The sequence below is a fragment of the Tauraco erythrolophus genome, chromosome 1 (assembly GCF_009769465.1).
Source record: "Tauraco erythrolophus isolate bTauEry1 chromosome 1, bTauEry1.pri, whole genome shotgun sequence".
Classification (NCBI taxonomy): domain Eukaryota; kingdom Metazoa; phylum Chordata; class Aves; order Musophagiformes; family Musophagidae; genus Tauraco; species Tauraco erythrolophus.
The window spans coordinates 107,113,086-107,130,775 of record NC_141465.1 but is presented as its reverse complement, the minus strand read 5'-3'; positions in this window follow the sequence as shown (position 1 = coordinate 107,130,775).

Sequence of the window (17,690 nt, the reverse complement as noted above, 5' to 3'; positions counted from 1 at the left end):
AAGGATAAAGGACCTCAGAAGGTAAGGTGCTGAGTTCCGTCCACTTTAATTCACTTAGAAGGAGTTGAGCTGTGATTCACAATAGGCTGGAGGTGATGGCAAGTGCATAAACACCAGGAAGAGTGTGTTTTCTTTCCAGCACAAGTCACTTTGCTTGACTAGGTCTCTGCAGGCCTCATTTACAGAGGTGAAAATATTTACCCTCTTTGGAAACCTACAAACACAAAAGCACGAGCTAACTGCTAAGTATCAGCTGAGGGATCGTAACGCTTCAAAGAGACATCGCCACCATGCTGGAACTTCCTTTAGCGATGAGGAAAAGACATTGCCATGAGGAGGAAAGGAGTAGAGGAGGAAAACATAATTCCTTCTCATTCACTCGCTGAAAGCATAATTGTAAATCGCCCTTGACCAGATGATACAAAAGAAAGAAATGCTGTTTCTAAAGCTGTTTAGAAATAAATATCACTAGCACTAAATGCTCCAAACAGTTGTTTTTAAACTGAGGACAGTAAAATTACAGTCCCTGCCATACATATCAGCGATGACAGATAATGTAACTAAACAGCTTCTATCACTCTGCTGTAAATTAAATGCAAGTGTTCTGAAAAGGATGGGTTTGTATTCAATCAATGAACAGCCACAGGGTAATTAATTACTGAACTTACACAGTGGGAAAATCTTCCCTTCTCTGCAGGAGGATGGTTTAAACTATAGACCCTGCACTGCCACTTAAAGGTGCACGTCCTAAAACCTGTGGCATTCTGTCTGTTTATGCCAACGGAAAGTCTATCCAATTACAATCAATGTGAGTATCATTGTTTGAGTCTCTGTAAAACGCAAACACACATACCACAGGTTGGAGGAAATTACAAGTGAGTCATTATAATGATTAAGTAACCGAGCAACCTTTTGATAAGTCCCAAGTAATTTAGTTTTCCCCGGAGCCATGCTGTTGGGTCCGTACAGTGAGCAGCGGAGGCAAGGCAGTGAGGGGCTTGCTGGGAGGGCAGCCATCCTGCAGCTATGCTCGTGCATGCAAACAGCATTTCTGGAATATTCGTCTCCTTAACCACACTTCCACTGAGCTCACTTTTTAAAGCTACAATTATGTTACACGCTCCTGCCAAAAAGGCAGCTGACACATGATGATATTTTAAAGAACTCTATTTGCTCTCTGACTACAGCACTTGCCCTGTCCCATGTTACTTCTCTTGGAAACTCCATTGAAAGACAATTTTTCTTTGGCCATTTCCTGTAAATAAAGATTTGGGGAGTGAGCACCTGGCTGCAGACCCCAGGTTTGCCAAATTTTCTTCTTTTAAAGTGCTACTTTTCAAGAAACAGGTAACATTCTGATGAGACGAAGAGCGACATTGTCTGACTTCTCTATATTGAAACTAGTTCTTGGTCTTGTTTTGCAGATTAAGAAAGCAGGTCTTAAAGATGGGTTGCAATTTAGCTAGGAGCAACCCTGCAGGAGAGGCACATGGAAATAAGCATCCAGAAAAACCTGGATTAGCATCTGGACGTGCCTACACTGCCACGTTCCTCTGACGCAAACCTCTGAAGCGCCGGTGCCTGAGTAGCACTGCTCGTTGTGCATAGAAATAACTGCACAGGACTTACACACTGACCCATTAGACAATTTCAAATGTCTCCCACAACATAGAGAAGTACCAAAAAGGCTGTAAGGAAGGGAACGGGTATCAAAGCACAGGAAGGGTTCCCTTCGCAATGAAATCAGGTCCCTGGAACCATCTTCTCCAACACACAAGTGCACCTTCACATGCTAGATACTTCTGCAACTCCTTTCTGAAGTGAACTTCTGTCCTTGGAGACGACATCTTCACAAGTCTTGTCCTCATCTTCATCTGCAAAACTAATCAGATATTACTGAGCCTTTTTCTGAAGGAGTGTGTGTTTTTAAAAATGTCTCAACTTTCAGGAATATAGCAGCGTCCCTGTAATTTACCTCACGTTACATGCAAACATAGCAATGAGATAGCAAAGACGTCTGGTTTTAACCACAGCCCACCAATTAATGTTGCGTAGGCAAATGTAGTTCAGAAGCAAATGAAGCTTTAACCAGGGGTTACAAGTGCCACTGTGTCATTTTTGTGAATGGAAGAGAAGTAAACACCATAATTTGAATCTAATGTAGTTTCCCATGTTTTTCATGAAAGAAACAAAGTATTCAGCTATGAAAGCAGATCTGCTCTTTCAAAAAGACCTGGGTGGCATTTCTTTGTGATATTAATGTTGGCCCATCACCACCAGCACTGAAGTCAAAGGCATAGGGAAACTGCAGCTGATTTCAGCAAAGTGAAGTTAACCCAGTGCTACCTGCCCTTGAAGACCCAGCCCAGAAGGTCCTTCACATGCACAGATTGCACAAAATCAAGGCCCAAATAGCAGAACTTCAAAGTGGGAAGGAAGTAGGTGAAGAAGAGACAACAGTGAGTTTTGATGAAAGGGGAAGTATCACTCTGTAGAGAAGCTACTGATAGAATTAGTAAGGGAGCAGCCTTGGCCCCATCTTGTTTAATGGTTTTGCAGGTGATCTTGATATACAAAGTGAATGTGCTGGTGATGTTTGCTCATAGCATAAAGGAGACAGGTCTCGTTTTTCTAGAGGAGACTTGCAAAGCCAAGAACTAGAAGAGCAAGGTGACTGGAGACACAAAAACAGGATGAAATTCAAAGATACTCAACAAAAGATCACATATTGAAGGAGTAATAGTGAGAACTGCTACCATAAGCTTGGTAGCTTGAGAGCTCATTAACTGGAGATGACTGAGGAGTAGAAGCAGCAGGGAGCATTAGTTAATTATAGGATGACTTAAGCTACCAAGTGATGCAACTACAAGAAAAAGCCGATGTGATCTTAGGATATGTCAGTTAAGGTATTTCCAGAGGAGACAGGTGATTGTTGTCATGGCATAAAGCAGTGGTGCAACATGGAATGGTAATAACATACAAATGGCTGTACTGCTTCAGACTAAGGATCCTCCTAGCCCATTACCCTTTCTTCAGTGGTGGCTAGAGTAAGAACAGGAAGAACAAGAATAGGGCAAGCACATGCAGGACTTCCCTCTCATACTCTCACAGTCTCGAAATATTTTCAGCTCAGGGGGTTTCCTTTGCTAGTTGTGGTTTGACTATTAAGCAATAAAATTCTTCCAAATGATTCTTAATCTACCCTTAAGTCCATGTAAATTCCTTGAATCCACTGTGTCCTTCAGCAATGGTCTAGAGAAAAAGTTCTATGAGGAGTGGCTGAGGGAACTGGGGTTGTTCCGTCTAGAGAAAAGGAGGTTGAGGAGAGACCTTACCACCCTCTACAACTACTTGAAAGGAGGTTGTAGCGAGGTGAGTGTCTCTTCTCCCAAGTAACAAGCAATAGGCAAAGAGGAAATAGCTACAAGTTGTGCCAGAGGAGGTTTAGATGGGATGTAAGGAAAAATTTCTTCACCAAAAGGGTTGTCAAGCATTGGAACAGGCTGCCCGGGGAAGTGGTTGAGTCACCATCCCTGGATGTACTTAAAAGACATGTAGGGGGTAGACTTGGCAGTATTATGTTTACAGTTAAACTCAATGATCTTCGAGATCTCTTCCAACCTAAATGATTTTATGATTCTATGATTCTAAGGACTTCCTCATGTTTATTGCTTATTGCATGAACAATCACCTCCTTTTTTTTTTGTTTTGAACCTAATTCCCAATCGTTTCATCAGGTGAACACACTAATTCTTGTGCGGGATAAAACAAAACAGTCAATCAACATCAACCCTTTCCCAAATTTTGTAGACCTTTTTCATATGTTCCTGAGTAACTTCTCTTCCAGGCTGAACAGGCCCCATGTATTCAGTCACTCCATACCCCTCATCATCCCTGTTGTCCTACCTTGAACATTATCCAGTTTCAATACACCTTTTAAAAGATAAGGAGAACAGGACTGCACTAAGCAGTCAAGGCATGGTCAAGTCACAGATTTAAACAGCGGCATAAAGATGTTGTTGCTCCTAATAATTCCTACATTAGATGTGGATGGGAATTTTCTTGCTTTCTGATGAACACCAAACGTACGTTTGCATGTCTGATTCAATCATCTGTGCCAAAGAAATGTTAGCTTCACCTTGAAGAGGTACTGAAGTACAAAATCAGGCTAAGATAATGAGACATGAAGAGTTCATCATATAGATTCAGTTTTAAAGAAAAGTTATGATGCCTTTGTGTACATATCACTGACAGCACCAGGCAAGGAGTAGAGTTATTGAGGATGAAAGGCAGCATTAGGACAAAGGTGTAGGTTGGGTCTGGATGTAAAACAGGCTTGGATATATTCAGACTGATGATTAGAAGAAAGCTGGAGACTGGGAGATTCTGGAAGAGCCTCTCAACAGGAAGGAGGTAAAAAATTAAATTAGTTTCAAGATGGGCTAGTCAGTTTGTGAAAGGACGGTTGCCTACAGGACCGGGAGGTTCATAACACAGGAAGGCCCCAACTAGGTATGCATTTAATAACATATGAGGTGCTTCACACCAGCTCCTTCTGCAGCTCCATTTAGGCCTTCCCAAGGGCAATGCTGCTTGCTTTCCTTTTAGGATAGAGTACGTTTCTTCACACGTATACATCCTGACACCTACCAATAGCATCCACAAAGAACTGAAGGCAGAGGAAGCAAGACAGACTGTAAAGCTTGCTGCCAGTTAAGGTTACAAGCTGTTACCAGATGAAGAATTAGTTTGAGCAGGAACATGGGAGTAGGAAGCCTACATTAATCCTTCTACCTCAGAGCAAAGTGGTGGGAGGAGCGGGTTACATAATCTCCAACTATTTAAATAATTCAATACTTATTAAATACTTAAATCATTTAAGCAATTATCTATGGATTGACTAATCCCCTCATTTATTGCTCTTTGTGTAGACAAACTCGGAGTAATCATTACTGCAAATACCCGAGCTTATAGCAGGTCAGATAACAGAAGTGTGGAACTAGGCACTAGATGAACAAAGAAACTGTTTTGTTTGGGGATAAGGAGCTTTTTGGTAGGGTTTTTTTTCACCAGCCTCAGCATTTCTAGAACCTCAGACTACCACCAAGTTAAAGAGGGGAGAGGGGGAAAAGACCCTTCAGAAGTTTCCAGGCTCACTGTTTTTGTTACTACTCAATATATGACCAAAACACTAGAGGATACACTTTGGAGAGTTGACTAGTCAATATTATTGTTGCATACACTGGCACAACGCAGGCACATTTCAGAGAAGTGTAAGGCAACTTTAAGGCATTTCTTTTCTCTTGAGAGGTCAAAAAACTGGGAGGAGACATTTCCGTATGCTCAAAGAGATTCTGTCTCACAGGCAGGAACAGTAAAACTCTTCCTTGCTAAATGGCCAGTAGAGATGGTAACTCTGACTCAAAAGAGTGAGACCAGTCCTCTAAATCTCTCTTTGCCTTGGCTGTGAAACAGCTCCCAGTCTTTTTAACGTCACTGACGACCTCAGAAGACTCAGCCTAGTGACACTGGTTATAATGCTGTGCTTTAGTGCCAAAGTCATCCAGCCAAAGTCCAGCGTCCAGAGGAGCAAAGATTTAGAACTGACTACAGGTAGATCTTGTTAAATAATCTTAAAACATGAAAATATGAAATATGGAAAAGTAAGATTTCTATAAGATCATGGAAAACAATGCACGTAAAGATTGTTTAAAATTATTTATATGATTACCTGGTGTATATAGGCAGTGCACAAATATATTTTTTTCTCAACAAATACATATTTTGCCTATCACAGAAACACACAAATGTGGGTTTGATAACCACTCTCTGTATTTTTATTTCAAGAGTAGAAAAAGCATTGATCACAACAGCTGCTGCAGTTTCAAAGGTCAGCTTCACCCAGGTATAGACACCTCACAAAGAAGCCCCAGCTTCCATGTGAATGAAGAGAGGTGAGCAGAGAGCAATGCAGCCTCCCTGAAACACAGTCCCAGTAAATTAAAGTTCTTGAAACCTTGTTTGGAGAAAAAAAAAAAAAAACCTCCTCACAATTTCTGTGCTATTCCCACTGGGGCCATGTCATCTCATCATCAAGAATAACAATAAAACCAATTCATTATGTTCCATTGAGGGCAGTCTCAAGAGAGAGATCAAAGAATTAGAGGAAATGAAAGCTGACCAACTGTATCACCTTTGGAGTCAGTCCCAAAGATCTCAAATTAATTTAGATTGGTGGGGCAGTGCATAAAAGGTGGCAAGTCCTTTACCAGTGCAGAGCCACTATACAAACCACTGAAGTTTTGTTATCTCCGGAGTTTTTCAATAAGCCAAACATTTTTGCAAGCACTAAGTACTTCTTCCTTTGGCCATTTCTAGTTTATTATCAGAGATGGGGGGAATGCTTTCACGTTTTCCTCTTGAATTCTGCAGGGAGCCATCTCTCTCTCCTGAAAGACCCAGCAGTGACATATCTGTGTGAAAACTCTTCCCCTGTGGGAGGTTGCCGGCCATCAGCCCTTCCCGCTGCCGGCACCAGCCCTTACTGGCCAGCTGCCGGGATGGCATTCCAAGCCAGCAATGGTGACTGCGGGAATCAGGGGCTGCCTGCAGTGAATCTTTCTCTCTTTTCAACAGAGCAAAGAAATTCCCCAAAGTTGTGAGTCACGGGGAGTTTGCCAGGGTTACTCCAGCACAGAAACTATCCGGGAAGGGGCTGGAGCCCAAGGGGGATGCTCACATGGAGAGCGGGGACCACCGGCTGCAGTAGGCAGCACAAAACCTACTCCAGCCTCCCCTCCTGCATCCACACCAGGGCTAAAACAGCTCCCAGAGCTCCCTCACCCTGCTTTTTATTTTTGTCCCTTTTCTAAGAACTGGATTTCAGACATGTGAGAATAGGTCTCTGAACACTAATGTCTCCTCCTGTCTTTCCTTGCAATGCATTATCATGTTTCATTCTCAAACCAGATCACCATTTCCTTTTCAGTATTTAACACCCAGGCTCTGGAATTCCAGACACGGGACAGGCTCAGTGCAACCACCCTGCCTTGTTCCTGGCCAAATTTCACAGCATCCTTGATACCACATGCCAGAAAGAAAGAGAGAAGCTCGTGTCAGACATCTTCCCTTCCCTTCCCTCACCTCCTCAGCAAGTGGCTGCTTACTGGAAACACCCACTTAGTCAGGGGATCCCATCAGCCCCGGTGATTCAAAGCTGTGTCATCCACAGCTGCAGACAGGCACTGCCTTTTTCCCCTCCAATGTGCGCAACTCTCTGAATGGTGCAAAGGTATTAAGCATCTCTGACCTGATTTCTTAGCAGCCAATAATGTGGAGTTCAGGCCCAAAAGGCTTGAGAATCTCCACCACAATAAGACATGTTTGATATCTTAACACCTTCTGCACAAGCCATAAGATGCTTTGAATTGTGTGTTTCAGAGCGGAGACAGGCTTTAAAGGGACAGGTAGCCGGGTGTTCCTCACTCTGCCATCGAGCCCCACCACTGAACTCAGGGCTCTATGAAAGGACTGTCTTTTCAGCTAGTCATTGAACACCCAACAAAAAATTAATTTGCTCGTTCAGTCCAGTTCTACACTCAGTAGTAGGTAAAACCTCATGAAAAAATATTTTATGGAACAGTTCCTGGTTTTCCAACTTAACTTACCACCTCCCACAAGGAGTCCCACAGGGATCACATAAAGTTTGCAGATACTGCTCCATCAGCCAATTTTGAAGGCTCAGCCCTGAAAGAAAGCTGCTCTGATGAACTAAGACACATTTATTGCCATCAAAAATCTGTACTCTTCACAAGCAGTTTGAAAACCATCATTTTATTTCGCTAGCCCCCTCATCACTGGAAGGCAGCTAATATTTGTGGAGAATCTCCTTGCCTGTTATTCCCAAAACATGGTGGAAATCCATCGTGAATAAACCTAGGTGTGAACTATGCCCTCCGAAACAAGAAACTCTGCCCCCAGTCTCTCTCTTGATCCATAGGCGCTCAAATTTGCATGCAAATGAAAAAAAAAAAAAAAGTCATGATTCTTTTTGTAACAGTCTGACAGCTGTTCCTGGACTTGAGTGCAAGGAGCCGTTTGTCTCAGCGTAGCTCTTGATGGATAGATCCACATGATCAAAACCACTTTCAAAAGTAAAGTGTAGTCAGGCTGCTGGCAAGCTCAGAGGGCAGAAGGGAAGAGAGACAGAAGGACTTTTCAGCTGCTTTTCCTGATGGTCAGTTCAGCTGAATGTCAAAGTACAGCGACAGTCTAAAGAAGAGATGCTGCTACCGACCGGCACATGCCAGCCTGGCCTGTAAATAAATAAAAGGCATCATTTTCCTCTGCTATGAATCTGGCACTTTTCACCAACACTAAATTGATTTAAAACCTTCCAAAGGAAAAGCCTCAATGTTTAATTTCTCTGGCTAGGCTTAGATTCTTGGCCCTACTTTTATTTTCCATAACATCCAGTTTATTTCTTTTGACGCTTGTTATCCTTCAAAAATGCTATTGTAATTAGATCATGACACTCTACAATTATCTCCAAACTTAAATATTCCCTTTCTTTTAAGACAGTTTATGTGTAAATTTCACAAGATTTTGAACAATGTTATCTTGAAAGTACTCAGTGTTCAGAGCCAGGGTGTAAGGAAAATAAACTCATAGAAAATAAAAAGCAACTCAAACTTCTGCCCAAAAAGTCAAATTAAACTCTTTTGATCCTCCAGAAAAACTTACTTGATTTTATTTATTTTCCCATTCTTCTCTGCTTCCTCTGCTCAGACCAGGAGGGAAATACCAAAATACCGGGTAAAAAAAATATTTTTTTACTGTATTTTCAGCTCAGCAAGGACTGGAAAATTAAAAAGAAAGCAGTGTGACCTGAAAGTATTCTCAGTTCATTCACCTCAGGAAAGTTGTCTGATTAAAGGCCGTTATGTAATATCTTATCTGAAATATGGATCTGTCTCTTTCAAACTGTTGCAATGCCACAGACACACCAAGGATCACCCCCTCCTATGGCCAAATTCATTGTTCTCTAAATTCCTTTGATTTCAGCCACATTAAATAGTTCGCCATCAAATAGTTTTCTCTCTCCTACTTTTTCAAGAATGGCTGTGGCCTAAAACTAGAAGAACTTTTCTTACTTTTCTCAATTCAGTTCATCCGCTGAGGAAATCTCCACAGAAACAAACAAACGAAAGAGCAGTTGGCTTTTAAAATCGAAGGGTTCGTGCTCAGTCTCTGTTCATCTCCATGTACATGTGACTGCTTGGGAGCTTGGTTGGAACCTCTCTCTAACTGCTGGCTACCAGCCTTGAGAGCCCCTTTCCACACCAGCATCCAGGGATGTACCCATAAGCTTCCCCCTGAGCTTCCATATGGGCCAGAGACAGGTCCTGACCTTTACTTGGCAAAGCTGCATGACCCATCACATAAACATACCTTCAAGAAACTGAATACAGGAGCAAATGAATGCAGGGTGAGGAAGCTCTGAGCTGCTTTCAAGCAAGGTCACAAGAAGAAGTGCCAGGAAAAAAAAAAAACAACCATGCAAGAAAGGATATTCGAACTAGCTCAAATAATGTTGCCACTGCCTTTGCATACTACTGGCACCAAACTTCTGCTAACCAGTACACCCCCCCTACCCCCCAAACCAGAAAATGATGTTATGGATAGGGTTATACAGAGACCCCACAGCAGCAAGACAAGCAACTCAGTCCCAGAGGTGGTTCCTTTTACCACAGACATGTTATGGGGTCCAACCACAATCACTCGCAGACTATCTATCTGACCTATCTGATCCTGCTGATACACAACAGCCTACTGTGCTGGATAGGACTCAGATTTTATGTTTGTGTTCTGGGTGTACAATCTCTACCTAACCCGCTCAAACTGTCATCTAAATCATAGGCTTGCAGTGTAGGCTTGGTTTCCCTGAAGTTTCAGACTTTACACTCAGGCTTCCAACTTTCCCATCACCACATCTTGACAACGCCACCCCACAAAAGGCATCTAGAAGTCAGCATTACTAGATTCTAGAAGGACACCAAAGATGTTTCTTACCACGTTAAGGAGAGAAAACCTATCTTTACTATTGATGTGCTCGACTTTTAGAAGCCCAAACCAACCTCCTGAGACTTTTAGCACTGCAGAGAGTTTAAGGCATTTGGCTTTAGAGCAATCGACCCAGAAATCTATTGAATTGGTGATTTGTTCCATGTTGGTTGGCAGATTTCAAAGCAGATAAATATATCTCTCCTTTTAGGTGCATTTTGTATGTAAAGAGCATTCTTGGGCCTGCCTGTGAAACTCTCCTCTCCCTGTCAAAGCAGTCTGCCTTTAACAGTCACTGGGGTTTGTTGCCCAAAGTGTGAGCTGTTCCTCTGAAATCGCTTCTTGTCCTCTGGTCTCTGTATTACCCCAGGCCAACAGGCATGTTCTGGAGGGCAGCCCTGCAACGAACAGGTAATGAAAGCCCCGAAAGACTCACATGAGAAGCTTGAACTCACCTAATCTCCCCGTGGTCAAACACCTACAGTGTCCCAGTGCTCCATACAGTGATCTCCAGTGGTTCTCACGCAATAGCATAGAGAGCAACCAAGTCTATGCCTCATTATCAGACACACTACCTAGCATTCATGTACTGCATTTCCTAAACCCACAGGAAATGTTGATTCAGTCTGTATCTAACTTAAAACTTTCTTAGAGTATAAAAAAAACATAACTGTTAAATAAAATCCTCAAGCATGTTATCTAAATGTTAAGAAAAACAATCAATTCTCTTTCAGGCAATTTTGAAATCCATATGCATTTTATTTCAGGGTTCAAAAGGACTGACCATTACAAGCCTCTTCTGAAGGTCTCCCTCTTTAAGTCCTCTTTGTCTTAGTACAACCTAGTCTCTGGGAGTAAACACATGGTAATAGCATTAATCTCATTGTCTCTTGAACACGTTTGTTTCCTTCCTCTGCTGATACCCAGTACAACAGCCAACACCAATGAACCGCTAGTAAGAAAAGTTGTGAATGAGCAACAGTGCCAGAGGCTTCATCTCTTCTCACCTTTTAGGGCACTGGCCAGCAGGGGCAGGGAAGTGATTGTCCCCCTGTACTCAGCACTGGTGAGGCCACACCTTGAGTACTGTGTCCAGTTTTGGGCCCCTCACTTCAAGAAGGACATTGAGGTGCTGGTGCGGGTTCAGAGAAGGGCAACAAAACTAGTGAAGGGTTTAGAGAACTTGTCCTATGAGGAGCAGCTGATGGAGCTGGGACTGTTTAGTCTGGAGAAGAGGAGGCTCAGGGTGAACTTATCACTCTCTACAATTACCTGAAAGGAAGTTGTAGGGAGATTGGGGTCGGTCTCTTGTCCCACATTATGAATGACAGGACAAGAGGGAATGGCCTCAAGTTATGCCAGGGGAAATTTAGGTTACATATCAGGAAGAATTTCTTTACAGAGAGGGCTGTAAAGTATTGGAACAGGCTGTCCAGGGAGGTGGTGGAGTCCCCATCCCTGGAGGTGTTCAAAAACTGTGTGGATTTGGTGTTGAGCAACATGGTTTAGGGACCCTGACACTGCAGGGTGAATGGTTGGACTCGATGATCTTGAAGGTCTCTTCCAACCAGACGATTCTATGATTCTATGATTCTACAATTCTGTGATTCCTCAAAACATGGATCCACACCTCACAAGTTGAGTACCCATCAGAGGGAATCCTAAGTCCTCTCTTATTTTTCACCTTCTGGAAAAGCAGCTCATACTGGGAGGAAACTGATCCAGGCTTAACTGTCCCATTATCAAACTTGGAAACACTTTCGAGTATTCTATGAGCAGGTCAGAGGGACTAAATGTGTGGGTACCTTGTACAATTCAACTAAGTGCAATTCAAATTTAAAAAATGTGTGAAAGCAATAAAAGTGAAAAGTTCCCAGGAATGAAACTGGCCTCTTTCTTCTACTATTAGAGGAGTTAAAGGGGATGCTCTTTTCAATTAACACTGGTAATACACCCAGTATGTCCCAGGGCCAAAACGGTCCTTCAGTTCCCGCAAGTACAAGATGGAAAGAATTTTGAGACATTATCAGAAAGAATTCACAGTGAGATAAACACTTACTTCTTCCATTTGTTTTCATTCAGACTTGACTTTTCACTAATAATTATGACAGAGGATGTGATAAATGTCCGCTCAACATTTGTAAGAACAATATGCTCTACCCAAACACAAGAACACACAGGAAAAAAGGCTAATCATAAACTAATTACTTCTTTCACTAGTCATTACTGCCCTGAGTCACTGTTTCTATGCCTGACTTTTTTCCTTTAGGAGTGAAGCAAAGGAATATTTCAACTTTGTTTTGTTCCTTACCTTGCATCTTTTTCTTTTCATGTTCTTCTGTATTTTGTTTCTCCTTGTCAAAAGTATGTTGATGTTCCAAAACCTATGTTTGAATTTTCCGTCCTTCAGAAATCTTTTTAACGGCTAAGACTGGCTAAAACACCAAATTGCTAAACCTGACTGTTTTTATTCACATAAAATGTAACTCCTGGGAAGTTACATTCTTATCACGGAGTTGGATGGAGCTTGAACAACAATTTAGACCAGTGCTTTACTCCTCTTTCACCTGCCACATTCCCCAGGGGTGGAAAAGCTCCTCTGCCACAGAGGTAGGACCTGTTCTTATTTTGAGTCTCTGCTTTGCTTTCAGCATTCAGCAATGGCTGAAACATCCTGAGCAGACCACCTTCTCACCATTCTTGAATGAAAAATAAATGGGATTGATAGTTTCGAAGTCTTGACACTCCCTCCTGCCAGGAGAATGAAAGTCACTCCAACAGCCCTGGAGAGCAGCCACCACAGACATGAGAGAAAGGTGGTGAGGAAAACGACACAGGCTTTGTTGGAAAATTACAATTGTTAACCAAAGACAAGTCAACATTTCACCAAGTCGAACATTTCCTTCATGAACTGTTAAGGTTCTTTCATCAACGGGACTGTGTAAAACAGCAAGACTGTACAAACACTTTGCAGTGTTGTTATTACTAAGAGAGTTTCACAAATGTAGAATTCCTTCTCTTCTTCTGGGTACGTTCCATAGAGTGATGTGGACTCTCAAACCTACCTCCATGCAGTCCAGAAATGGGACCATGCATCATGCTGGAGGCCTTCAGGTTTTCAGGCTGGTAAGCAGGGCGTCCACATATCTTAGGACTTCACCTGAGTGCTACAGCTTCTCTTAAAAGACAAATCCTAGATCCTGCAACTGACTGCACAACTCCTACAGTACTGAGTGCTCTCACCTTCTCCTGGCTTCCTAAAAAGTGCAGGATTCTCAGTGCTTCTCCTGGCTTTCCAAAAAGCACAGGATTCTCAGTGCTTTACAGTAGGATCTCAGCAACCTGCTGGATTTAGCCCTGGACAGAAATATACTGTTTCTTAGGTAGGAAACTCGGGTCTGTCATTTACTTAACATTCAAGAGATGTGAGAAGTTCTGGATATTGCACAATCTCTGGGGAAAAGAAAAAAAAAAATCCACCAACCACCAACAAATGAGCAGGGGCAAAATTAACAAATTGCTCTTTAGAAGCTGCACAATCTGACAGTTACATAGCGATTTGAAGTTATTGTCAACAACCCTATCTCCTTGGAGACTGGCTGACGCTGCAGAGAAATATTAGATGGGAAATTAAGGTTAACAAAGGGTTTCCTACTGTTGTTCCTAGTAATATAAGCACTTTACACATCAGTTCTAATTCTATTGAACTGAGAAAAAGGAAATGGGAGAAGAAAATTTAAACAGGGAGTTTCATTCTACAGCAGAATTAGCTAGCAGAAATCCCCATTAAAATCAGAGGTACCCCATCCTCCCTAGACTCATGTTCCCACCAGCAAATCACTAGTGCAGTCTGACCTTACCTTGGCTAGCTTGGTCAGAGACAATTTTTTGATTGTAATTGCTTTAAAGTTCCATAATTTTGCCATTAACCCAAGTTCAATAGCTGTTTTGCAGCAAGGTCTTGTTTCTGTTCAGGTAGAAACAAGACATGGTAGTGCCCTCAAAGACAGGACAAATTGTTTATCCAAAAGCTGCCTCAGGGCTGGTGCTGAGAAGCAGTGGACAAGCCCAACAACCGGTGCCACTCATGCAATGCTTGCTCAGCACTGCTCACCACCATGCATGCCAAATCTTTCAAGTGAATATGAACTCAAGTCTCTTGATTGCAGCTATGTTGTCTTCTACTGTCCAGCAAGGCTCCGAGCTGAATCAAGCCAAAGACAAAAATTCCCATTTCTCTTACACAGATGTATCATCAGTAATGAAAATATTCCAAGAGGTCTAGGAATTCATTTCCAGTCAGAGCCTGCCTTTTCTGCTTTTCCCTGCAGAAATGGGAATGCAATGCAATGTAATGCATTGCAGTACTACAATGCTGCCATTTTGCACTGAGAAATCCTCAGGCATTCAGAGATCATAGTACCAAACCCATGTTAGTATGAGTGGTTATGGTTCTCCATGTTCTCCCCTGCTTGGGAAAAAAGGTGGCTATTTTGAAGTAGAAGCAGCACAGCATGACTGCTCAGTGGATCTTTCATCAGGACTCTGAGAAGGAGCTAACATTTCCCAGGTCAGGCTCCTATCTGAAAAGAAAAGGCTCTCGTCCTTCTCCTCATTCACATGGGGAAGAATGTATCCAACCTTGGACACTAAACATTTATATCACACTGGGGCTAAATGGACCTCAACGATCAAGTTTTAAATTCTGCTCTGGCTCAAAGACTCACGCCCATCCTATGAGTGCTCTTTGCTCCTTTCGGGTCTGCCTCATGGGGATAAAAAGGTTTGCAGAAACTCAGGAGGGAGAAGAAAAAAAGATATTTGCTTGTCTCTTTAAGGGTGGAAAATAGACTCGGCCTTTGCAACCTCTGTCATCACTATGTGTGTAGGCACTGCTGCCATGTACTTGCCTGATCCTTTTTATTGCATTAACCTCTTAACCTCTCACTTGGACTGAAAGAAATTTGGAGATGGACCCATCTATCTGTACAGTGTAGCATATGCTGGGTAGAGAATTACACACCATGAGCTTTCAGATAACACTTTCAGATATCATTTACAGTTCAAGATTTAGGAAGTCTGAAGCTGTAGAACTTTTCGTCCTTTTGAACAGTACAAGCCTGCTTTAAAAGAACTGTGATAAACTGGGAACAATGCAGACTGGATAGCACAAAAATGACCTGCTAGTAGCAAAAGAGATGATAAAATTCTGGATTTGAAGGGGTGTGAGAATATATTGGCCAATATTTCCTCCAGACTCCTCCAAAATGCCTCTGTCACTGTTTACCTTCCTTACCTCTGACTCAAGCAATATCATGCTCATCTACCCACTCGATGCTTCTGCATTCTCCTGGTCCTAATGTATATTCCAGACCATCTCCCTCCCCTCACTGTTCCCAGTTCTCCTTGTTCAGCCAGTCTCAGCCTTCCTATTTTTTCAGCCACATATCTGACCTCAGCTGCCTTTCCACCCACCTCCCTCTTTGCTATTTCCCTCGTCCACTTAAACTCAATTTCCCCCCATTCAATCGCCCAACACTGCTTCCCTCCCCTCTTGTCACTTTTACCTGCTGATGTCTGTATTTTACCCCCTATATTTGAATAAGACAGCTTCCTCCTCCGTACTACTGGGACACCAGGAAAAGGTCATGAACAGGAGAGTTGCTCTCCATCCCATTCTCACTTCCAACAGTTGCTCCCAGCTCAGCCCACAGCAGTTGGAGACACAGCCACAGGAGATGCTTCCCATCCAGCCATAGACTCAGATGTTCTGAGGGGATGGAGCATACACATGAGGACATTGCTAGGGCTGGAAGATGGCCAGTGAGGAAGGTATCTTCAGGAGATTTGAAATTTAAAAAGACCTGCAAATTTCTGCTTCTAATTTGTGCAAAATGCAGAATTCACATGGCTTATAACATGATCAAGCCTGGAGAGATTTTCACAGAGATAAAAAAGAGCGATCTCTGATAGAAAAGCAATCATTTCCTACTGTATTTCGAATATCTGCTACAAAGCAGAGGGGAGTATGGAATTGAGAGCAAATTAAAAAAAAAAAGATTACTAAAATTATAATAATTTTTTAAAAAAATGTTGCTTTATCTCAAACTCTTTTGAGATGGAAAGAAAAAAAAAAAAGGTCATTCTGGTCTCATTTCCCTATTATACTTACTTTATGGCAGCACACCACATTGAAAAGTTCAGCCGACATAGTTGAGCCTTGAGAACGTGAGTAATAATTAAAAACAGAATACTGAGCTGCCAGGTATCACATGACTTTAATGATAATCAAAGCTACCAGCCCCACCTATAATCACATCTTTAAAAGAATAGAAATGAACCAGCCATTTCTAATCTCTTTATGTTTGTTATTGCTACACCCTTATTTCCCGCCCCCCTCATCTGCCACTCTTCTCCAGCTCCTCCCATCCCAGCCAGAGCACATTGTGGAAAGACCAGTCACAGCCTGGGGGTTATGATTATTTTCTAGGACATATACACAGAAGATTTCACTACAGCTGGCAGTCTAATGCTACGACACATGGTACAATAATATAGTAATATTTTCAAGCAACTGTGCAATGCTCTATTCTTTCTGAATCAGCCCAGAGTTCCATTATCTAAATCCGTGTGAGAACACAGGAAGCTGTGTTTCCCCAACTCCTGAAATATCTGCCTCAGGAAGGAAGGTATATTGTCTTTTTGATGCCTCTGTTTTGCTTGTGAGGTGGTTCTGTGCTCCTGTTTTGCAACAGCACTACAAAAGCAAACCGATTCAAATCTGCTATGGAAATGCCATATTTGCTAGACACTGTTTGCATCCTTTTAACTCAAGGATGACTGGATCTTAAGCATATCTTTGGCATTATCAAAACCTCTATGATCTGGGGAGCTCCAAAGTGCGATCTGTTTGAGCTGTAGTGGGAAATGAACAGTATGAAAATGATTCCCTGCATTTCAATCACTCCATGTTTTTGTTTTGAGAAAGGGAAATAAACTTCCTGAAAGTCTTTTGCTAAGTCCATGACAAAAAAAAAAAAAAACAAAAAAAAAAAACCAACCACAAGGAAAGCTTACTCTAATCTTTCCTTTTACTGTGTGAAAAATAATATCTGCAGCAAGGGATGATTTTTATGACCTCTGAAGGCATGAAAGCAGAACTGAAATAATAATGATTACCCAGACTTCAATCTTCCTCATTCTTTGCCTACACAAATCCTACTCCAGGCATCAGGAATTTGATCTGACTAATAAAACCTACAGGATATAGAGATTCAGCACAGTTAGGAAAGTAATACTAAGCAAGTGCAAGTCACTGACATGATAAATCTCAATCCACAAGTATAAATCATCAAAATATCTCTGTGAAGCTTAACTTCTTGGATTTACAAGAAGGCTAGTTTTACAATGCTTCAAAATATGTTTCTTGAAGTTATGCTTTTTTTTCTACTCTCTGCTCTTCCTTCCTTACCAACAAAAGACACAGTTCAGAGAAGTGTTTTTACGCGCAGGTACAATGAGTACAAGTCCCACTAGCATCACCTGGGAAATGAATTTGAATTTGCACCAATCTAAACTAACCCTTCGGCTGCTTCTCTTGCAGAGTCCCATCATTACTGACCTGCAGG